Genomic DNA, 25,017 nt, shown 5'->3' with positions numbered 1-25,017 from the left:
AGACATTTATGTTATTCACTGAAGCTTATCCTTGGATTTCCCTAACTACTTCTGAGTAACTTTAGTCATTTAGTTTCCTCCCTTGCATTTCCTTCAAATGGCATTTCCATAGCCAGCCATTTCCTGGGCTAGATGAATCAGCTGCCTTTGTAACTCCTCCTTTTTTTGTTTTCTACCTATCTCTTGATCCAAACAGGTCTGATTCCTTCCCCAAAATACCGAGGAACTAGTCTTCTCTCTGTGCTATAGCAACACAGGTGGAACACTGATATGCAGCTGCCTCAATATATGTCAGCTATCTATAACAACAGTGCTAGGCCAGTGCTACAACAGTTTTTTGCTTAATCTGATTTGGTTCTTTTTCTGTCATACATGAAATTCTATTTACATAGGAGACAACTGGAAAACAAATTTTAAATACCCACATCTATGTAGCTACTCCAGATATTGAGGATGGGATAGGAGAGAGTCCTAGGAAGTGTATGGAAATAAATTCTTAAAGATCACAGAATAATACCCAACCCAATTAAAATTATGAAAGACAAAGTTCTGAGCACGCCTTTCCAAAAGCAGTGTCGTGTATATATTAATATTAGATATATAAACATATGCGTTACTGTATAATTATACATACTATATTTAATAGCATCTACAATATATTAATTTATGTGTTTTCTATACGATACTATACCCATAACATAAAATATACAAATATTCATTTATATATTTAACAGAATATGTTATATGAACTGTATATAAATGATTACATACAATTATATATATGAATATAGTATATTCATTTCAGTAATATATTCCCACAGTCCCTAAGGAATGATTCACTGTATCTGCTGGGCAGTATTTCTAGGATATTATTATCTCGTGCTAGCATGGGTACATTCTGCAGGCACGAATCACGGAACAGTGTGGTATGGAAACTCATATTGGTGTTTTGCTTTTCAAAAGGAAGTAATTGACAGCAAAGCATATTTCAAGGTCTGGTTGCCAACGTACTCAATTAAACAGAATTTGGAGGAGGAGGAGGAGGAGGAGGGGGATGGCTGGAAACTCCCAGTCATACTAGGAATGTCAGCTATCTCTTGTCAGAGACCTGGTGACGTTGAACCAAACTGTGAAATATGTGTAATTCTTCTAACATTGCTGATGATGTAGCACCAGATTTTTTTTTTTTTTGTGTATGTGTGTGTGCGCGCATGTGACTGCTTTTGACCATGACAGGTTTTCATAAATCTGGTGTCATTATAGAACACATGACTTGTGTCACCACTGCTACAACAAGAGAAATCCATCACGGATCAAAGTGCCAGGAAAAGTCCTATTCACTATATAAGCCCCACTTAAGCTTTCCAAATACAGCCTGAGTGGAATTTAAGTGGGCCATAGGCCATGTTTTGCTCCTATACACAGGCATGAATTTTACACTGTGAAAACAAACTAAAATATAAAGCATTTTCTAATGTAACATGGAGCTATCTGAAGTCACAAGGCCATCCAGAGCTAGATATCTTCACCAGTATTTTACCTTGAATACCATGTTATTTTTTCTAGAATACAAAGCAAAACAATAAAACAGTCCAATATTATTTTAATACTTTTAACATTGGACCTTCAACCTACGTACTATATTATATCTATCTGAACAGAGCTGTCTATACCCTGCTCAGATCACAAGCTCCTTGAGCAAGGATCATGCCTATCTCCTTGTTTATACATTGCCTAGAGTGCTGCAAGCTACAGAAAAACTTTTATTCTGGGAGAGATTCATTGTACTCTGAAAAAACACACATTTATTTATTTGTATATGTAAACAATATATGAATATATAAGCATATGTGTATTTTTGTTTGTTTACAGGAAAGTGATTGTGTTTCTTCGCCATAAAGCTCCCTGCCTTGAGAAGCCTCTTCGGATAATACTGCAACACTCTCCCCCCCAGCCCCATATTTAAATGCAATGCTAACTGCTATTTGTAATGGGCATATTATAATAGATAAAAGCGAGGGCCCTTTAAAAATAATTATGGAGTGAAAAAACATGAAACTCGACTAAAAATTTAAAGTCTACAAAGACATTTATGTCACTCCATTCTTCGCAATGATCAAAATTCTTCCTGTGATTGATTTCGGTAAAGATTCCAGCATCTGCCTTCTTTCCCAAATCTTAAACATGTTTACTTTACTCAGCATTGCAGCCTATTATACTCACTTGTTTTAATGCACTAAGTAGGAAACGATGTACCTCTAGAGACCAAAAAATCCCCACTGAGCTGCTTTGAATCGGCTATGTATCCTAAAGATCTTTTTTATTCCACAGATATTAATTTTTCCCTATTTCAGTAAAACAATGGGAAATAAAATACTCTGTTCATCAAGGCACATGTACCTAATTTCATGTAATATTTCATTTGAAATTGTCTCATTTTAGTCTCTCTGATTCTGTTAAAAAAAATCACTATAGTGGGAGAAAGTCAAACTAGAGATTATATTAGGCCGAGGCAAATGGTATTCACCTTTTATAGTCCCTATGTTTTATAATGAAGATACTTCATTGAAACAATGATGCATACTTCAACAGTTCCCTGGAGAGCAGTGAATCCTGTTTGGAGAGATTCATGAATATGTGCATTAGCACAATCCAACTGGAACTTGCCCTTAAAAACGAACCACAAGAGAAGCTGATCAGTTCCCGCTTATGTATATAATCAGAAGGTTATCATATTATCTCCCCCTCCACAGGGAAAAGCAGATGCATATTCTTCTACCACTTTAAGATGAGAAATGCCAAAGGAAACAACAATCTCCCCCTCCCTACGCTTTCAGCAACATTTACTGTATGAATCCAGAAAGACCTTTTAGAACAAGAGGAGGAGAATATACGATGAGTTTCCCTAAATGAGGATTTATTTTGCATACGATTAGTCATAGTGTAAACCTTTTTAAAAAAATTACATCTGCATTAATTTAGTTGAGGCCATCAATAAACCTGAAGTGAGTTCAAAGACTGCTATAGATGGCAGAGAGATGAGACAAACATTTCACAGAGTCAAGGCTTGCTAAGATATACATGAAGCCCTGTGTCCTGAAGATGAATGAGGAACACTTGGCAGTTCTTGAAGCAGTAGTTTATTTAAAGTACAAAGAATTCAGTGAAAAATACTTCTGGCCAGCAGTTGGTGCCCGGCTTTCAAGAAAAATGGCAGACCACCACTAAGCTGGTGACAATGATAAAGAATAGCCACATAGATTTGCAGATTTATCTTTAGGTTTGTAGCAACCTCAGCTCTATGAAAAAGAGTGTAGCGATGAGACTCCTTACTAGCTTTGAAAACAAACTAAAAAGAGCCTCTGCTTTATGATGGTGCATATTATTAAGCGGTCATCACACATACTGGACAGCAGCAATAAGCTTTATCATCCAAAATGAGCAATCATTTGATCTGAGCTCAGAAAGATTAAACAGTGCAACAAAACAGGAAAGAAAAAACTAAATTATCGATCACCTTCTGGGTAAAACGTGCCACTGCCTTATTCCCACCTCTTCTGTACCTCCTGAGTCTGTAACACCTGTACCCATTTACCCTGGTAGCTAATGGTGCTAAATGCAAAGTAGAGTTTGCTTAAAAAGATATCCTCAGTGTTATTATGGCTAGGAAAAATCCTGATGCTACTGACTGGCATGTTTAATTGAAGCTGTCAAACAGTCATTACTAAGACATCTGTGAAAATGAATTTGGAGAAGCTCTTACAAGACGTAGCTTCCTCTCGCCAAAAGCCATAAGGGTTGTAGCTCTTTTATTTTTGGGTGTTTGGATTTTTTTTCAAGTACATATCAGGAATCCAGCCTTGTCCTTTGCAGCCCAAAGATCCTGCGTACAAAACCTTTCTGGATGTCTACGATCTTTTGTGTGCTGGAAGCAAAAAATCACTGCATCTCTACGTACTAGTGTTTTTCACTTTCAGGGGAGAGGCATTATGCCTTCTAAATAAGATATATAGAGGAGGCATAATTATACCCTCTAAAGAGGCCATAATCTCATAATTGTGCAGTAGAGCTATCCTCAGATTGCACCACAGACTGTACTTGCATGCCCAATAGATTAACACCGGGCTCAGCTTCTAGTCTGAGGGTATTATTTTTACTTAAAAGCTGGTTGAATGTTGTTGAACACATGTGTGTACGCGTACATGTTTGTGTGTGCATGAAGTGCCCTATTTACCAAGGCAGATCCGCCTGTCTGTTAGTTTTTATACACATACACACACACACAGAAACCAAGCACTCGAAACACTCAACTGTAGGGGTTTTTTCCACAGCTAATAATGGCTCTTCACTGTACAAAAGAAAAACATCTTTTTTTTTTTTTTTTTTTTTTTTTTTTTACATAGGGGTGGGGAGAAAGGCTAGCAGGTTTATTTTGCTTAACTTGCTGTGGTGTGTCACATTCAGCTCTAACACTGCAGCTATTACCATATGTCATCAAATAACCAGCATAAGCAGATGTGCCGTTCCTCCACAGTGACCCCACGCAGAAGTTTAGAGACCAGGAGCAGAGCGATACCTATTCCCAGCCCCACGCGGGTACGCACATGCCTATGCACAGTGCAAGAAAGTGTTTAAATGAAAAGAGATATTTCTGCATACTGAATAATTCACCGCTCCCTGGTCTGTTTTCGCTGGGTGCATCATTACACAAAAATATTTGCATGTAAAATGGCAAAACCCAGAAAATTCTGATGTTTCTCTGGGTGCAGTAAGGAGACAACACAACAATTACGTATCTAGTTATATATATGTGCTTTCGTCCCTGCTGTCTGCTGAGTTGTTGAACTTGTGCAAGAGAGCAGTTTTCACCAGTGTAACACTGATGTTTGGTGAAGACAAAGCTTGTGCATCACAGCAGGGGGACAAAGCGGGGGGGACGAAGGTCAAAGGGTAAATTCCAATTGCTGAGACATGTTTTTATGAGTTGAATCTTAACCATGTGATAAGCAGCATTCAGACTCTGAGCAAAAGGGAGTAGGAATAAGCATCTGGGGGAACCTTTGCAAAGCACTGTACCGGTTTGATAGCTGGTTGACAAAAGCCAGGTTTTTCCTTTCCAGTGGTTGCTTTCTCCTGTTCTAGTTTTCACACAGAAAGTTCTTAGGTAATTAACATGGTCCTTCAGCCTTTGGAAATGGAGATGAAAATAAGCACTTAGTTTTTGCTGTATGCATGGCAATTACTTCCGCTTCATACAGTGCCTTTGATTACACCAAAGGAGGTACAGAAGAGAGAAGAAGGCTGGTGCTACCTTTTTGGAAGAAACAACGTGCGAGGAGGACCATTACCTCCATTACAGGAGGTACAAGAGCACTGTGGGCAGGAACTGCAACCCCCCTGTGCAAACAGGTAACAGCAGCAGCCTTTGCACTAACGGGTGTAGCAGACTTTCTACCACCTCTTACCCGTCTCACCCAAACAGGATAGGGAGCAACCAAGACTTTAATCTTCTTGACAGATCCTTCTCCTGCTGATGACCAACCATGCTTCTCCTCTTAGTGTGTTTTCTTGACAGCTACATCAGTAGGGGCACACAAATCCTGCATCCAGGTAGACGATATTGGTAATATCCTCTCACGGGATGGATATGTTAATTGTAGCTGTGCTGTGCTGAACTGATGAAGATCTGCTAACCACTGTCTCTGCAGAAGCCTATTGGTAGCTCATCAGAGAACAAGGAAGATGGGATTTTTGGTAAGCAGGACACGATCCCTGCTGAAACTTGCTAAAGATGCCTCATTAGAAGAATTTAATAAGCTAAGTGAGAAAAGTTAGCTGATGGCTATGTATCTGGCCTTGCTAAATCAAGTTCTCTGTTGATGTAATTGTTTGATGTAAATCAGTGCAGCTACACCGGTTTATGCTTGCAAAAATATTAATCTGTTGGTTTTCTACAAGTTGTAGAAGTACTGCAAGTGATACCACAAATTAGGCCAAACAAAAATAATGAGCCACTTAAATGTTGTGTTACTATATATGAAAGAAGGTTTAGAAAAGAAGGTCCTCTCCTTGTCCTGTTCTCAAAGCTCCGTGAACACTGACAGTAATTTAATATAACCAGAACCCACCCACACTGTTTGACTCCTGTGTTTTGACAGACAATTTACCAGTTCCTCAGTTGCTCTAAATCCGCAGAGTTTCATTTCAGTCACTGGAGCTACATCAGTTTATTCCACTTATGGACCTGATCCAACACCTTCAAATAGCTACAGGAGGAGAAGATTTCTGCCTATTTTGTCCTGTTTTACAGTATCTGCTCCCTATGTTTTCTCATATAAGAGTATGAGATATGACATAATTTTCTCATCAATTACTGTTACAACTACCAGATTCCGTAAGTGGCAGAACAAGTGCCATGCAAGCCTGATGCTGAAATAAGTACCTCAAATGAGTAAAGGCCACTGACTTTTAAGGACAATGCACTTGAGTTTAAGTTTATGGGATTATTGCTGAAGTTTGTACAGGTATGAAGTACAGTCCACTTCAGCTGTAAAATGTATTAATGGGAGTAATTGAAATGTATTATTTGATTACGAGCAGAGGTGTAACATTTTCATTCAAATATCGATGATGTTCCCATGTCCCCTGAAGGTCCAAATCTTTCTAGGTACTTCAAGGGAGACAAGTGAACTTAGCAGCCTGAAGAACCAGTCCTTCTATGAGCTCTCATGAAAGCTTCATATTTGTCCTAGAAGAATCAGAATGTAGTAATGGGGCATATTTTTCCACTTCTTAGGTTTTCATTGCAGTATCTTTCTTCTGTACAACTTGTATAATTGAGTTTCCTATTTTGGAATGGGTTCACTTGACCCCAGAATAACCTAAAATGTTACTATAATTATTTTCACCATTTTCTAAGGAAAAATGATTTCCTTTACTCCTAGTGTCAGCAAAATAATAAAATATTGTTGCTTTGCTGATAGCACACCAGACAAAAAACATAAACCTAAATAGACCATTTGCAATGCTAAAAACTGTCTCGAACAGAAAGCAAAATTAACTTTCTAATTTTGTTTAAAACAGAGATATTAAATAATCTACAAAGTCAAACACTGTTAAAAATCTCCTTATTTTAAACTAGACAACATTTGACAGCACTGAAGCTTTCACATAGCTAAACAAAAGCTTTCTGAGGGAAGTTTCAGAAGGCATTTCTTCACGTTTTGTCCATATTCTAAGTGCCCTCTACTGCTAAAGGAGCTGTACTACAGAGCGAGCGAGCACTTGTCTGCAAGCAGCCAGTAGAAACCCACCCAGAGCCTGAGAAGAGAAGAATTTGATACTTCCCGGTATTGTTTTTCAGGCTATATGTAGTTGGGCTTGAAAGCTAACAGCAATAGGATGGTTTTTTAATAATAAGAAAAAGTAAATCTAGTGATGAATGGAAATACGTGATAATGTATTTCTGCTGGCAACGTGGGTTCTTCCTTACTGTGACTTGTTGTCCTCCATTGGTTTCTCTACCTGCCTATGATGCCCGTTTTGGCATGTGCGAGACATATTTCTCAAGACCGGCTGCGATCCTGCCTAACCCGTAGGCAAGTTTTACACCTGTGCCTGAGTAGAAAGCCCCATCAGGTAGAAGACGGCGAGAAGTCGTCCTTCCCGGGGGAGCTGATGGGGTGCGATGGCCGGGGAAGACGGGGAGATGTAATCAACACTGCGTGTACTCCTGCCACAGAGTAAGTTCCTCCTGGGGCGCAGGCGGGTTTCTGAGCCAGGACTTGCTCCCGTGGGAAGGAGCGCTCCTCCTTCTGCGTTAGAGCCGCTCGCCGCTCGCCGCCCGCAGCCCAGCCCTCAGCACAGAGCTGCTGTGCATTCCTCATTTGCCTTTTGCTCTGCGTTTCTCAGCAGGGCGATTTTCATTTTTAACGAGCTCGTATTGTTCGACAAAGACCAAAAGTGACTTAGGAGTTTCCGGGGTTTGATTTTCCATACAAAGCGGTCAGATTGAGAAAATGCAGGTCTGCGGTATGTGGAGCTGCAGATTTGATTTGTGAAAAGTTCCGAAACCGGGGGGGGAAAACAACCACCGCTCATCTTCCAAACAGTTGCAGTAACTCAATAAAAGGCTAAAAAATGCCGGTTTATGTATTCTAGATAGTCTTGCTGCATTTAACAATTTGCGTTGCATATATTGTAAGAACAAGTCGCACATGTATTAGTGCATATATACGTGTCTAAGTATGTACGTATGTATTTATTGTGTATTTGTGGCGGTGGATATTACAGTCACCCTGGCCAAGCTGTGAACAAACATAAATCGTAACATCTGAAGTCCCCGATCAGATCAACCCCTCATCCTCCAGCACATCTGGCGCTGCTGTCACGTTCCCCGACAGGTTCCCGGCTCCTGCCCGCGTCCGTTCGAGGCAGGCCACGGTGGCAGTGTGCGAATGACGCAGGAACCCTGGAAAAGTGGGAATTGCGGCCGTTTTTTGCTGGCGCGGAGGCCGTCCGGTTACCGAGGCGACCACTACTGAGCGGCCCAGCCCCATCTCGGGGACTGCGGATGCTGTCGGGAATTTCCAGCGCTGCGTATTTACGGGTGACGGCCAGCGCTTCATTATCAAGAAGTATCTGAGAAATTACGTTTTTATTGCTTTTTTCCCCCTCTTTTTCTGATTTACAATATAAAAGACGTTCCATAGACCTGTCTGACCTCAGGGTGATACTGAAAAACTGAAAAGCAAGAGCTCAGCTATATTCTCTGCTCTTCCTCATGAACATACGGATTATTTTCTACAGTATATTCTGAAGTGCTGTGTCCAACCTGGTTTAAAAAAGGTGAGCTACACAGACGAGTTTTCTACCTTTGGGAAAGGTTTTGAAACCCGTTTCCCTTGTGAAAGTATGGGACGGTACTTTTTAATGATTTTTGCTAAGACAGCAGAATTCTGAAAAAAAAGAATTTAAAGTGAATTAACTTTATAGGTACATCATATTGTAAAATCAGTTCTTGGACTTGTCAGCTAGGATTCCTCAATAAGCAGTTCATATTGAAAATGAACAAATTTATACACTGAACATAAGGAGGCAGGTGTTCCCAACTATCTTTTGCTTCTAGAAATACTCTCGTGTTTTACCATGCAATTAAAATTATACCAGCCACATGAGATAGAGCTGAATTATTTTACACTACATATATATATATATATATAGTACTTCTGTTGCATGTAAGAGCTACAAGGCCGCCTGCTCTTGAAAGTGAAGCGCTTTATTTCGGTACCAGTAATTTTCAGCATGATAATATTGCTTCTAGCTTTCCAAGAGCAGGATATTGGCCCTCATCTCAATGCAGAGCTCCACATGTTCAACAGATTTTATTATTTGAATCTCTGTGTTCATTTCATCTTTTGTTCTCTGCTGAGAGCAGTGACAAAGGTGTTGATCATTTCCTACCTCTATTGATGGATTTTGTTCTGGATGCAATAGTTTGAGGTGACAAATTTGATTACAGGGAGAAAACCAGGCACTAAAGAGCTCTTCAGTGTAGTGTAGACGGACTGAACAAGAAGCTGTGACTGCAGGTGGAAGTCGGACAAATTCAACTGAGCAAGAAAGTATATATAAAGCAAAACATCTTCCAAGTTGTCTTGCCTTCCAAGTAATATCAGCTCCTAGTATCTTCAGATCAAAACTGGATACTTTCAAGGAAGTTATACTCTAGTCAAGCAGAAGTTATTGGTTTTACTGTGTGGAAGTTAGTGGCTTCTGATATACCTGTAGTATATTGGGTTATACTGACCTATGGCAAAAGGTCAGAGCTAATGATATGCAGTAGACTCATCCAGTCACAGCTCCAGGAATCTACTATTTGCACATGGAGATGCATCAGTTATTAATGACATCGGCTTCTCGCAACCCGTGTCAGGTTTGACTCAGGGACTAGATATGAAAGGTACAGCTAATGGGAGAAACAAGTAACTTCAAGCATAGTCATTATTAGCTTCATCTTGAATTCTGTGGCGGTGGAGTCTGATTTGCCAGCCGTGGTACTGTGTCTGTCCTACAGCCAAACCACCACAGGACTGGGCCAACAGGTCGGCAGCAGACTGAGGCCACTGCTAAAAAGTAGAATGAAAACACACAGCAAGAGCTAGCAATAGAGGGGGTAGAGTCAAGTGTTGACATCACCGAGCCATTATCTCAGTGTTTTTCAGCTGTTCAGGTCAAATATTCTCATCACCTGCCTTTTCCCTGCCAGACCCGAGACCCTCATGTGGGAGCTACCACCTTTCCGGCTCCCTGGGGAAAAAGGACACAGTGCACGTGCTCTTTATGGTAACTCTCTCCTGGAAGACCACAACGTTTTGTAAGCTCCGGCTGTTTGGAGCCAAGATACCACATATTCCTCTGTGCCCGAGGCCGGCACTTTCCAGAGACACGGTCTTACCGGTAACAAGCGGCCCAGCTCCCCCATCCTGGACAAAGACCTCACTTTGCTTTGCCTTCTACTTTGGCTTACACCCACTTCTCTCCGGCTTGGTCTCTCTCACACATACACACACACTCTCTCCATATGTATATGCTTACATTACAGATACATATGGTAAGTCATATGCATTCCAGTAATATGCATTACTTTAAGTATTTTTGCACTACATAAATATTCTGTACATGCAAATGCATAGCTATTATTAATATTCCCTCACACCCTTCTCCATCCTGCTTTTCATTAACTTATTACCATGGTATTACTTCAAGGAAACAACAGCCGTAGTTTGATCTGCTTAGCGCAGAGATGCACAATTAAATGCATAGAAATTCTGAATATTACCCATGGTTTCTAAACAAATACTGCAGGACTTCAATCTTAAGAGCTGAAGCTTCAAACCAGTAAGAAAATCTCAGCAAAGGATAAGGAATCATATTTGAAAGATACACTACTTTTGCTGTATTGAAAGGAGCCATACAAACCTCAACATCTTCTCCATGTCAGGTTATTAAAACAGATTTAACAAGAAATCAGACCATGTAGAAGCTTCTTCTCAGCCTGACTGCAGAAGATCTCAATAATTCCTAGCTTAGACGTCAATAAGTGCTAACAAAGCCTGACATTACTATGATGAAAACAGTCATACACAAAAATACTACAAGCTACAGTCCTGTTTATATCAAGCAGTAATGGGGTGAACCTCCTGTATTGAAGAATTAAACAAGAGAATTTAATGAATGTTGATCAACTGCAGTTAATGGCAGAAAGATCTTATCAAACTTTCTGATGAAAATAAAAATTTGCTTGATAAAAACAATATTGTTGATGTAATAAGATATATGAAGCATTTTATGTGCTTTTTGAAGATTTGAATTAGGGATCTAGAACTATATAATTGTTTTATCTATTATATTAACCATCAGCTTATGGCTCTTGAAGTCTACTTGTAAGTGGGAAATTATCACTGAGCAGGTATCTTTCTAGTAGGATCTCACTGGAATTTTTTTGCTACCTTGTCATATTTTTGTTAATAACCTGTAGAAAGCACCTAGTCACATCACTTCTGATAAACTTTTCCTGTAAAGGAAAGACTGAGAAGTGATAAATAAGGATAAAAGCAGATCATTGATATAAAAGGATCTGCATTGTATAGAGAGCTAGCACAGTCAAATATGTGCTTCAATGCCAACAATGAAAGCCATTAATCTAAAAGAAAATATATGTCATATTTAGAAGAAGGGAATTCTGGATTGTAGGATTTTAAGGCAGTATTTAAAAAAAAAAAAAAAAGAAGAAGAATGTTCATGGGAGACAGCTGAATATGTGTTGTTTCTGAGTAGCCATTGTGGCTACTATGAGTAGAGATACGATTTAGTGAAATAAAAAGGAAAATAGGTGAAGGTCATATTGCCTTGATATTGCAGCATCTGCTGTTGGAATTCAACACTACTGTCCACTCTTTAAGGAAGCTGTCTAAAAATATCAGAGAGGGTTCAGAAGAGAGGTAGGAGAAAGACTGAAAAGCTGCAAAACATGAATGCAAAGATTAAAAATGCTGGTGGTAAATTTATGTTACTAACTTGATCAGTTCACACCTGAGTCCAGAGTCTTGATCATCCATGCCATATTTCTGTTGACTCATTCTCTGTGTCTAGTTTGGCATGAATCTACTAGTTATTCTAATGGAAAAACTTCTTCTTGGGATGGTTTAGAAGATCTGATGTTCTTGAGCTTTACCACTATTGACTGTCTAATCGCAATTTGTCCCCCCCCAATATTCCTGCGACAAAGTTATCAAAAGAGTAAGCTCAAGACGTAGGTGCAGATAAAAAGTTGCAAAATGTCACCTTGGCTAATAAATTCATCTCCATAACTAGAGCCTGGAAGTTGCTGTATTTTATGCACATGTTCAGAAATAAATAGCATAGATATTTCCCCCTTGCCTTCAGAAGCACATCTATGCACAAGGTCTTGCCTCTGTGCAAATGTCCCTGGTGCGAGAAAGGCCAGTTGGACAGCTGGCAAGCTTGTGTCTGCCTCTGCCACTGTGAAGTACGGAGTTAAGTGATGAGAGTCAGAGGCGAGAAAGGGCCTGTAGTACAGAACCACCAACTTGGCTTGAGCTACTTGCTCAAATCTGAATCTGGGTATTGCTACTAAGGCAGCAGAGGTAAGACTTTGAACTTATCAGAGAGAAGGTCAAAAGAGCAGATTTTCTCAAATCTGTAGTTATCTACATGGGGAAGAATACTTTGAAAAACGCACAGTTCTTCGGTCTGCCAGAAAGATATGATAAGATTCAACACCTGGAAACAGAAGTGAGAACAATTCAGACTAGACATAAGGCTTGTATTTTTAAGTATGTGGGTAATTAGGCATTGTGAACTAGCAAGTCAGGACTACAACGGACTTTTCATCACCAGAAAATGTTAAGATAGAGTATTTCTCTAAAAGATATATTCAGTTCAGCCATAGCTGTAAGACTAGAATAAGAAATTAATTCAGGGAAGTTCTGTGGCTTATGTTATGTGGAAAAGGAAGAAATTAGAATAGATAATCATAGTATTCCATTTTGCCTTAAAATCTGCATACTTGTGAGTTTGAAAAGAAAAGAGAAAATGCAAAAGATTTGTGGAAAAGATAGTTCAATTAAGCAGACATAGTAAGAAATTCTATTCTGTGTATGCGCTTTCTCTTTTGTGCAGCTGGGACTCTACCTATTACATTTGAGCAGACTTGCACCAGTACTGACCAGTCAATTTGTTCAGCAGCTGGAAGATTGTACCTCCAGCTCAGCTTCCCTTGTGGATCCACTGCACTTCCCTAAGCACCTGCACAGAGTTTAAAACAGGACAAAGTTGTCCGTTGTCTCCTGGGTCAGCAATACGATGCAAAATAACCAAGAATGAAAACTGCAAGCTTAGGTGGACTGGAGAGAACTAAGCATCTTTTTAGACCTGTAAGTTATATGGTGGTGCCACACTTCAAAGCAATAACTTAACCCATGACTCTGACAAGTCTGCCTGCTTGATTCTCTGCTTGTCCAGGCACTGAAATGCCAGTTCAGCAGATGACCTGAACCGCCCATTCCTCTTCCCTGATGACCAAAATCTAAATGATATTTCCAGAAATGCCGTATCCTTTGCATCATTTTCCCCTTTTTCACAGCTCTTGCAAATCTCTCAGACACCTGGAATTCTAGACCAAGGACCAAATCCTTCATCTCCCACAATGGCAATAAACTATCAGAATTTAGGATTAGAAATAGGTTGCAGCTGCCACGTATAATGCCACATATAACACAGAATGGAAAAAGTCAGCCTTTACTGCTTCCCTAAGAAAAGAAAAATTAACCCTTGACTTGCAGTTTAATAGTTAACTCTTATTTGAAGCCCTTTTCTTGCAGTTATTTCCAGGGAGAAAAGCTGAGAACTAGAGCCTGCTCATGCTTGCTGCCAGTTAAACTTTTAGGGATAGTTTTAGAACTTTTGAAAAAGAAAAGTTCATCTTCCCTGAACCTGTGCATTGCCTAACAATGCCCATAATGATTTGCTCCTCATTTCATCAATTTCTACATTTATTATAGTTTTATCACATATTAGGGATAGCTAACATTTTTTGCATGGTTACCAGACCCTCTCTAATGTCAGAATGAAGGTGGGTGTATAAAGATTTCAAAGATTAGGATCACTGCATGGCTAGCACAAGTCCTATTTATTTCTAAGATATCATAGCAGCTGAGATCAGATGAGGTATTTGGGCCAGTAGGTCACAGTTTCACTGGGAGAGAGGATGGTGCTTTCTGTGAGGGATCCTAGGCCCAAGTAAGCCGGGCAGTATATCGTGCTGCATAGTCCCCCAAGCCTCTCTCGTGGCAGGCAGCGGTGACCATCGGACATCTCAGTTCTACCAGAGCTGGCTTTTAAAAACAGCAACATTATATTGTACTGCGGCTCCGAATGTGTGTGCAGACAAACTGAAGTAATAATTTTCATGAGCACACTCAAACATTGTTAACATCCCTACTAAGCTTCAGATAATACTCTTTTTTTGAAAATCACATATCGGCTATATCTGTTCACATGTGAGATGACAAAAGATGGAAAAACACATGCTGCAACTCACAAGAAAGTTCCTCTGAAGCACTGACTCTTCAGCAGCAGCATGGAGAAGGTGCTTTGCACAGCCTTCTCCAGCAAGCCCCGCTCTTGACAGCACTGCTTTTGGTGGCTCCCACCCCCACGCTGCCCTTTGTCTGGCCGCGAGGAATGGCCGCGGCCGACAATGGCTCCATTCTATGGGACAGGAAGACCGCTCATACACTAAAATGGCAACTGTCTGTACGGCATCCTCTGTGGCAACTAAATGAATGTCAGCCTTGTCTTAGGCTCTGTTTTTCATATAATTTCTGCTTTATTTTAAATTGTACCTTAGCTATACATGTAACTCTTTGAAACGTAACATTCTTCTGCCTCCAGTTTTGGACCCTCTTTCTAACACCAAGCCATGACTTAGACATTAAGCTGTTCAAGAGGGAAGAGATGTCTCATATAGACTTGCCTGGCTCTTGCGTCTATTTAACCACAGAAGCTTCCCAAGCTGTGGAGACATGCAGAGATCAGACTCACAACTTGTTGCACTGTGAAAATGCAAACCTTCCCAGCACACCTGTATTTTGTTTGTACCCTCTGCTCAAATTTCTGCAGTACTCAAAAATGTGATAAGACCTTCACCAAAAAAGAAAAGCAGTCCCTGAGACTACAAGCTTGGGTCAGGGCACAGAGAGGATGTCATCTGAGAAAGAAAAGCACTTCCAAAAGAAAAAGCCACAACTTCCACAAGGAAAGCACGGGCAACCTTCAGACCTTGAAACAAGTGCAAGAAAATCACTGTCATTTGCTGTCCCGCTTCTTGTGGGTGTCAAGGAAGGAGCGGGTCTGGATTTGCTGTCAGAAAAGGGTGAGGAAACCGCAGACCAGTAGAGGATGTGCAGCTGCAGAGCCGCATGGCTGAGAAAGACACAGTGGAGAGGAATAAGTTAAAACAAGTTCAGTTTGGGAGTTTCAAAACACAGGTTTCCTCACTTCAACAAACTCTTTTGTGCCAAAGCATCTAGACAGCAAATTCTATCCTGGAGAAATCTTTCCCCAATTGCTCGCCGATTTTTTTCTTCTTGCCCTTTTTCCCAAATAAGAGACCTTATATTCAACAATATCTCGCTACATACTAGTGCATATTAAGGAAAGCACAGGCTCAGTTCAGATTTTTCTTGTTTACAATTTCAGGCTGAATTCTGCCCTCCAGTCCTGACTCCAACGGGAGTAACACTTGTGTAATTGAATACAGAATGCAACCCTTAGGGTTTTGGTCTGACCAGTAACAGAACTTTATGTGTGTTTAATTCATTTTTAGGTTTAGGCATTTTTTCAAATTGGGGCATAAGTTCTGCTCTCGTGTTAGGAATGAAAATCGTAAAAAAGGGCAGAAACTTATCTTTGGTTTCAGTACAGTCGTACACCCATGCATACATACATATACAACGTGGAGCGAGAAAGAGGGGGAGAAATGTCTGGAAGAGATTATTTTTAGAAAGGATATAACCATTAGACATACTTTGTTATTGTTGAAAAAGTCTTCAAATCAAATGCAGCAACAAAAGAGTCACTTCTTGTTTATTGATGAGAACGGTTCAGCGCTCAGCTGTAACAGGGTCCTATTGTGAGGAGGAGAGCCAGCAGCAGACTCCCTCAGCTTCTCCGAGAGGAGGAGCAGGCCTGGCTGGTTTGAAGGTCACTGCATAATACATTCGTATTTGCAGTGCTGAGCACAGAATAGCCTTTTTTGTAGATGTTTACTTGCCTGTTTACTTGCCTGTAAATCGTGAAATTGCCTGTAAATCGTGAAAATGTGACAATATTTGGGGTGGGATAGAATACATCTGAAGAAGGAGATTAGCACGGTCATAAGGAGGGATATTTTCAGTAAGAAAAATTGGCCTACTTAAGCCTGTGCCTGTGATCAGCAATAACCAACCTTCCCCTGAAACACTGAATTCATCCCCAAAACTACAGTAACTCCTAAGTCCTCAAAATTTTACCAGGCCAAGGGAAAGCAGGTACTGTACCAAATGTGAAAGTTTAATTGAGGGAGGGGGAGAAAAAGGCCAAAGACAGTGTAAAAAGAGAACTCAAAGACAAATCCATAAAAAACCACCCCCAAACTCTATTTGGATTTTTACTCTCTAAAGACATGTCAGAAGGTTCTTACACCAGTGCCAGTCTGGAGAGGCCAGGAACTAGGGAATTAGAATCATAGAATCGTTTAGGTTGGAAAAGACCTTTCAGATCGTCGAGTCCAACCGTAAACCTAACACTGTCAAGTCCACCATTAAACCATGTCCTCAAGCACCACATCTACACGTCTTTTAAATACCTCCAGGTATTTGTATTGTGGCAAATTGCAGTGTTAGGACATTTTAGCAGATGGGGACAAGAAGAAATTGCCAAGATGAGATGGTATTCACTCAAGCTGTCTGAGAACTCATACGTGAAATCAAACAGTAATGGTGCTTTGGTTTAAAGCAGCCACAGAGGCAGAGAAACAAAATGTGACGTTGATCTTCACTAAAGTCCTTGCAAATGATCCTAGTAACTGCAGGCCTCAAAGTTTATTTCTGCGTCAGGTAAGTAAGTAGCGACCGTAATAAAACATCAGTAGCTGTATGGGAAGAGGGTCAAGATTAACTTTTGTACAGCAGTCATGCCCCAAAATCGTTTATAGTTGTTAGATCACATCAATGTGTGTATGGATAACACAGCCAGTTGATACAGTGTGACTGGATTTTCAACAGACTTTCAACAAAATCCCTCACCAAAGACTCTTAGAGAAACAAAAACTTGAAGATTAGTCATGGGCTAAAGGGAAGGTATTCCTCAGGATTAGCAACTGGTGAAAAGAAGGGAAACAAAGGGGAACAGTAAGTGGTCAATTTTCACAGAGAAGGATGATTACTGGCAGAATCCTCTGGAGATCTCTGCTGGGATTCTGCTGTTCGACATATTTATAAATTATCTGGAAAATGTTAAGTATTGAGTTAGCAAAGTTTACAGGTGATGAGAATTATTCGGGCTTAAATCTATGTATCAATTGTTATAAAAGGTCTTATGAGTGACTCAACAATTAAATAACAGATGAAATGAAGGGTAAAAACTTGGAAGAAAACAGTGTTAAGGATATCTACAGGAGGAGAGGTTCTTGTCTCAGGAGAGAGAGCTCTTAGAGGATTGTGAGTCCTGTGGCAATGCCAGCACAATACTATTGATAACCAAAAGGCAAAGGGAAAGTTAGGAATTACCATAAGAAGAATAGAAGAGAGAAAATGTCATTGTGCTTGTGTCTAAGTCCCTGGTACATCCATACCCTGAGCTGTGTGTGCCATTGTGGTGAGCAATGCTGAGGAACACCAAATGGTTTCTGTATGAGAAAGACTGAATATGCCTTTGAGAGTCTCAGATGCGCCCTTTGTGCATCTGCTGACAACTTCACAACCTGCAAACTGAGCCTGGTGTAAAAGTATCCATCCTACTGCATATGTCCTGTGGAGAGTCTGAGCAGCACAGCCAACACGATACGCTCAGGGCGCATATCATCCCATGGGAAATAACTGTCAAGGGCGTGCTCTATCAACCAAGCATTTCTGGAAAGAGTTGGCTTTACTATGTATGTGTTGTACAGGTGGTTTGTGTACAGCAACGCTTCGCCAGGCAGTGGATATCTACACACCGCTGTCCAGGAAACCCACACTGTCAGCACAGTGATCCTACCACCTTCCCAGGAGTATCCCCTCACATCTTCTTGTGCTTCTAGGGCATCCCTATGGCTCCATGGCAGGAAGACCTAAGCTGCTGCTAAAGAGGACTCCTCAAGATCTTCATGGCCGGGGTAGGTAAAAGGCTTTTCTGCAGCAGATGCTGGATGGTTTTACAGCGTACGCATATTCCTACCTGTATGTGTGCCTGTCCACCTAGGTGTGCATATGTGTGTGTTGATATCCCTCTATGTGGCTGATATAGATGTTCAATATTAGATAGATATATAGCTGCCTAATTGTGAAAAGCACACCGTGTGTAGTAAATCATTCTACTAAGTCAGATTAAAGGTGCTATTACTCATGGCAATGTAATACTATCTATAATTTCTGTGTTAAACTTGACATTATAAATCCTTTAATCTGAGTATTTAAAAGCTGTTCTATGGCTCATTTTTCAAACGGCATTCCAGTTAACACATTTACTGCTAATGAACCACTAACATGTTCTCTCTTTCTTAGATAAACGCTGTTGACCAACATTATTATTTGCTCGTCAAATAATTATTTTTTTGGCTTTTTAATTTAATTGCTTCAATAAAAATATACACCAATAATGCATTTTTAATTACACTTCCCAGGTGACCTATGCAAAAAGAGGTTTTATAATGAAGCCACAATAATTAGCCTGTCACAGTCCAGTTTGGGGCTATTGTGTAGTTGTCCTTTCCATGGTTCACCTTAGCCTGACTGGAATTCTAAAAACCTTATATATTATCTCCCATAACACTTAGAAAGGTATTAAAAATGTGTGCAGTACTGGCAGAAGCAGGCTTTCTAATTATTGTCAACTATTTCCAGTGTGACGTGGCAGATTCCCTTGAGGACTGAAACAACAGCCCACTCCAGGATTTGTAATAGGCCCTAGAGCCTAAGTAGTTGTAGACAGAGCTGTTTCCCTCAGGATAGATAATTGGTTTACATAGCAGCTCAACATCTGAACTAAATCCATTTTTTTCTATTGTCATTTCCCTGTTAAATATACATAACTATTTGGGGGTATTAAATACAATGTGACTCACTATTTAATAGCAGAATAATTTGCATGAGCTACTTTACCTGGAATGCTAATAACTCTTATCACCCTACATTTCCATGCGTAAATGATAAAATATTATTAAGGTGAAATTCCGTAGTCCTTAATCAAGCACAACTTTCACTGAAGCCACTGGGAGATTTGCTCAATTAAATATTGCAAAACATATCTCTTAGTTTGTTGAAAGTAAGATATCATCATTAAGATATTCTACCTAATGTTATTATTGGTCAGCTTATTAAATGAGACCGTATTAATGCTTTGTACAGGTATAACCAGCCCTGTAGGGTGCTGATCTTTTATCATCAGTTTATAAACCACTTTTATGAAATGCTCAATTACCGGAATTAATGATTAAGACACAAATATATTTACTGTTGCTGGCAATAACATGATTCTAGCAACTAAACATCCCAAGTCTGAGTTACTACAAACATCAGAGAGATACTGAGTTTATTTTTAAAATAAATTTTACTTGAAGTCTGCAAATCTAGGAGCAATACTTACAAAACTATTTTAAAAGCATGTATGAAGACACTGGAATAGTAGTGGTTTCTTCCTTTAACAAAGGATGTCTTACTATGTCACGTATTAAGAAAACAATTGCAGAACATTTGAATAAAACTTACTTGCTCACAGCTTTTCAAGGAACATAACAAGATCCTGAGCCTGCAAGTACTGAGTACTTCAGAAATTCAGGATGCTCAGAAATCACAGGATTACATCCCAATCTTTGTGGTTAAATACGATACCCAGCTGTGCAATGCAGCTAGAGGTTTCACGTCTTTGACACTAAATTTGATCATATTGGAGCTGAAGAAGCAGGACCCTAATAACAAGTCTCACCCTGCATTTTCTATTCCTCCATTGATTTCAGTGAGAATCCTGGGTGCATGAAAAATGAGTGTTGTGCCTGTAGCTTGTTATCTGATATACATAAGAACTGGAAATACCACATATATTTCTAGTGTCCATCATTCATTACCAGCTCAAAAATCACATGGATGCTGATTTCTAAAGCACTGATTCATCACTCTTTGTGTCTGACATTAAGATGTTGCTGGATATTTTCTGTCCCCAAAAGGAAAAAAAAACAAATCAGAAAAAGAAACAGTGGGAAATCAATTCATAAGAGTGGTCAAAATGTGATACCCTGAAGTTTGCAAGTCTTTGTAGAAATACCTAGGGATATTTCGTCTCATAAGAGGTACGGGTCAGACCTTGCACACCATGACCATGGCCATTGATTTCAGTGTTTAGAGCCACTGGCTCTAATTCTACAAAATACTCAAGTCCATGTAAAAAGCTACTAAAGCATAGCAAACCCATTAAGCATGGGCTTAGCTTTAAATTTACGCTTAAGTTAAATCGGAGGCAAGAGGATCTAACTCTGCATTTGCCTGCTGCCAAGAACTTCTTGCGCCCAAAACAAAGCACTCTGTTGTGCTGGAAGAGGCAGCACCCTCTTCCTCTCCAGGCTCTGAGGTTGGTGTGGTTCATTCCAAAGATACAGCCATCAACCTTAAGTATTTTAATGAACAGTAAATATTATTGTTAAAGCAAATCTAAACCTAAAACTAATATGCCTAACATGCTTAAATATGACATAGCATATGTTATGTGTGTAGTAAGACTGAATTTCTTAGAGGAGCAGAAAGGATGAGGAAAAAAATCAGTCATGTGAGTTGTCAAATATAACCTTTTGGCATTCTAATAAACTGTTGCTTAGATAGAAATATCAAGCTATTACTAATGGCTATTAATGTGTACATGCTTCATGTAATTTTATAGTATCTTATTTTAATATCTGTAATTTTAATGAATTGCAATTTAGGAAAGAAACAATTTTCATTTACTTTATATAACATAATTATGGACCAAATTAACCCCACACTAGTCTTAATTACATTTAGTTTCATTTGGCTGATCAAGCAATTAATGTGCCACTGTATTTTGGAAGTAAAAACCAAGTTGTTATGGTCTGTCTTCAAAAAAACATGTACTCATCTCAAGTGTAGCCACTGTGTAAAACTGTCCTTTGGAATATTTTTTTTTTTTTTTTGGTTTACTGTACGTCCGTATGTTGCAGCATAAGAATGTGAGTATAATGAGGCCCTTCTGCACCTGGGGTCCTGTTATACTATGCTGCTTAATAATCTTCCCTTCATGCCACCCTTTATCTGCTGTTCTCAGATTGTACTTGTGCTTTTCTCTTTTAATTGGGAACTAATTTTAATTTTGCCATTAGAGACGATAAAAAAGCCCACATATAAACTTGTATTTCCTCAAGCCTCTGTACTGTCACTCAGCCCTTTTTTGAAGTCAGGGCTGGAACTAGCTCTTTTTGCTCTTCTGGCTAAAGAATAGCAGAGGGAGAATATTTTTAAAAGCCAAGACAAGAAAACCCATAAAATATTGAGCTGCATACTGATGTTCATATTCGGGTTTTCCTCAGCACTCCAGTGAAATCAATGCCTACAGAATGACAGCATGAAAACAGTGTAACGGTGGTAGGATCTGGCCCATTAGCATACACTACTATCTATCGGTGTCTCTAATCGTTTGCAACTAATTGAGAGAGAAAACATCCCCTTGCAATATAGGTATGTTGTGAATCTAATTGGGGTAGTACAAGGTTATTTAAGCGCAGCTCATAAGCAGGGGCATTCTCACAATAACAGAGGCATTGTATTATCTGTTTACGAGGATTTGAAGATGCTTTCGGAAATCATGGGATTCATGTCATTGCAATCTTTTTCAAAATTTGAAAAAGCAGTGACTCTTCTCATGACCTTCACATTTCTCAATGGAAAACAGCAGTGCATTTAATAAAACAGCATTTTATTAATGCCACTGTTTTTAGAGATAATTTGTGTAGTCTGGTTTCTTAGATGTGCTTTCCAGCAGCTTTCTCCCATTTAGAGGGTGGATGAAGCACCACTCTACAAGGGACTACGCCATTTGCCTTGAAAGTGCATGGTGTTACTGCTGGGACTAAGGCTCTGCTGGACCTCAGGAATATCTGGCTCTTAATGTACTCTTCAGCTACTTCAGGCAAACCCTAGCACTTTTTTTAACTGAAGGAATTCAAAGCCATTTGTAAATCTTTTTTTAGTGTCCTTAACTGCAATTCCGAGAAAGCAATGGCTTTACACTTTCTTTCTCTCCAGATAATGCTCAAAGCTAAATTTCCCTCCCTGAAGAACATTAGTCAAACTGACTTTGTAGGGTTCTTTACATGACTAAAATGAGTTGGATTTGACCTTTCATTTTCGACTGGTCTGGATGACAATCATCAAGCATATCATATTATATTCATGTCAAAAGCTAAAAGATTTTTTTTTCCCCACTCTTAGTAGAAGGAAAGACAGCTTTTTTTTTTTTCCCCCCCTCCCTTTGTCTTCACTGTAAATTCTCCACTTTTCAGTTGTAAAGGGTTGATGAAAATTTGGGCGGAAGGAAAGTGGAAGCATCTGTAGCCATACGTTTAATCAAGATTTTCCTGCATTTCCACTGTTGGAACTGGCCCATCAGCCACTGTTTCCACTCCACGGTGTGACCAAAGCTGTTCGTGGGTAGGACGATGTGGGTCACCTCCAGTCCGGGTGGGGGAACAGGCTGCACGTGTCACGGCTTGCAGCAGTTCATCCTTCTCACGCAAATAGTCTAAGCAGGGTCACCTCATCTGGGGATAGCTGATGAAGTTCAAAGGCTGCTGCGGACAATGCGTAGCAAATAATAAAAGTAAATCTGGCATAAAGTCACTCATGACTTCTCAACTGTAGGAGAAACCAATCTCTCCAAGATAGATATAAACTCTGTATCAATTCGATGACACACTAGTTTTTTGAGAATCAGGGGTCACAGTGAAGTATATCTTCCTGCACGCTGATTTGGGTGAGATCATGTGGAGCACGTGAGTGAGGGTGCAGAAGCCTGGCCCTAAAGGAATAGCCTGATCAATTGGGATAAACTCAAAAGGAATTTTGCTGTTGATTTCACTAATAGGGGAATTTTACTCTCACATGAAGCTTCACGCAGTTAGAAACAGATGTTAAAGATGGAATTGATTATATCTGGTTTTCCCCTAAATTCTCTCTAGTAATCTTTCTAAACCGAAAGAAGGCAGTATTCTCTAATTGCTGTTATATACTAAAGTTAAGGAAAATTTATATGGCAAAGCACATACACATTCCAAGGCCTATGCATACTTACTATCAGAGCAAAATGCAGTGTCATGAATTACAATTGCTTCCTATCTATTTTCTCTGTGAAAAGAAAACACACTTACTACTGAGACAATAGCATGTCTTTTCATTTCTGGTGTGAACAGCCAAACCGCTGTCCCATACCACTTACTGAAATAAGCACTATATTGACTCCTGAGTTGGAAACGTACAGGATTTTTAGCTGCATTTGCCAGCTGGCACATTTGCAGTGATTTTATTTTCAAAGCACTGTTCTGCAGTTTTTACCTTATTAACTGCAGTGAAGCACGGGGCTTGCTCTTCCTGCAAAACCTGTCGGACATGCAGATCATTTTAGAAAGAGGAAAGCGCAGAGTGGTGGGCAAACGGGCGCAAGTACCCTCCAGCTGTGAGTGCCAAAATAGGGTTATGACTCCACGTGGCAGCCTGAATGTGCCTCCCCAGTTGTTCCACAGCACGTGGAACATACATCAGTAACTGCTCAAACTTTTAATAAATTGACTTTGCTTTGTAGCAATTGGTGAAGCTGCCGCCGCCCCCCTCTGCACCACCACCGGATCTGCCGGGGAGCAGCGATGGTGGGATTGCCACACTGCTCCCACGCAGAAACAACTCTTCTCTCTGCTACCCAGAGCTACCAGGGAAATGGCACTTAGGGGTTGGATTGACTCCTCTGTATCCTACCAAAAAAGAGGTAATAAATGAGAAAAACTAGGAGAGAACAATAAAGCCATTCTGAAAATTGCTGTTAACGTGCTCAAAAAAGATAGCACAGTTGAATTGTGTTTTAGAACTGACTCCTAATATTCTTCTAAGGAAGAGAGTACCTTTATATCCGTCAGTGAAAGCCGAGTAGCACAATGTAGACTACCTTCTCTTATTTGTAAGCTGTTATTCTAACACAGCTTGCTACTGCTTATTTCAGAGGAAATTAAAGAGCATCCAAAATAATACTAAACTACAATTGGCAAAATAATGGCATACCTTTTATTGTACATTATCCTTGATTCTTTTAAATTCCAATTTTAGTTTACACATTATATATCATACGTTTGTTCATTAGTTTGCAGAAGTCAATCATTCAGTTGAGTCCTCCAGTCAGTCATTGGTGAAAATTAGCTAACGTTCTACTCTATTTCACACTCAAAGCACTTCCATTATGGTTGGATAATGGTTGTACCATCAATAAAGAGTATGAATCCAGTTATGTGGAGACCTCGGCTTAACCTTTCCATATGCTATTGATATTTATAGAGCTTCTGACATAATCAATTAGCCTGAAAACTGGCACTCATGGAAGGTAAACCCATATAAAGGAACCATTGCATCTGCATTTTCATTAACCTTTCAGATAAATATGCAGAAAATAAAGACAAATATATACCATATGTAACGTGCGCTAATCCCC

This window comes from Grus americana, chromosome 6 (genome assembly GCF_028858705.1).
Source record: "Grus americana isolate bGruAme1 chromosome 6, bGruAme1.mat, whole genome shotgun sequence".
Classification (NCBI taxonomy): domain Eukaryota; kingdom Metazoa; phylum Chordata; class Aves; order Gruiformes; family Gruidae; genus Grus; species Grus americana.
This window is presented reverse-complemented; position numbering follows the sequence as displayed.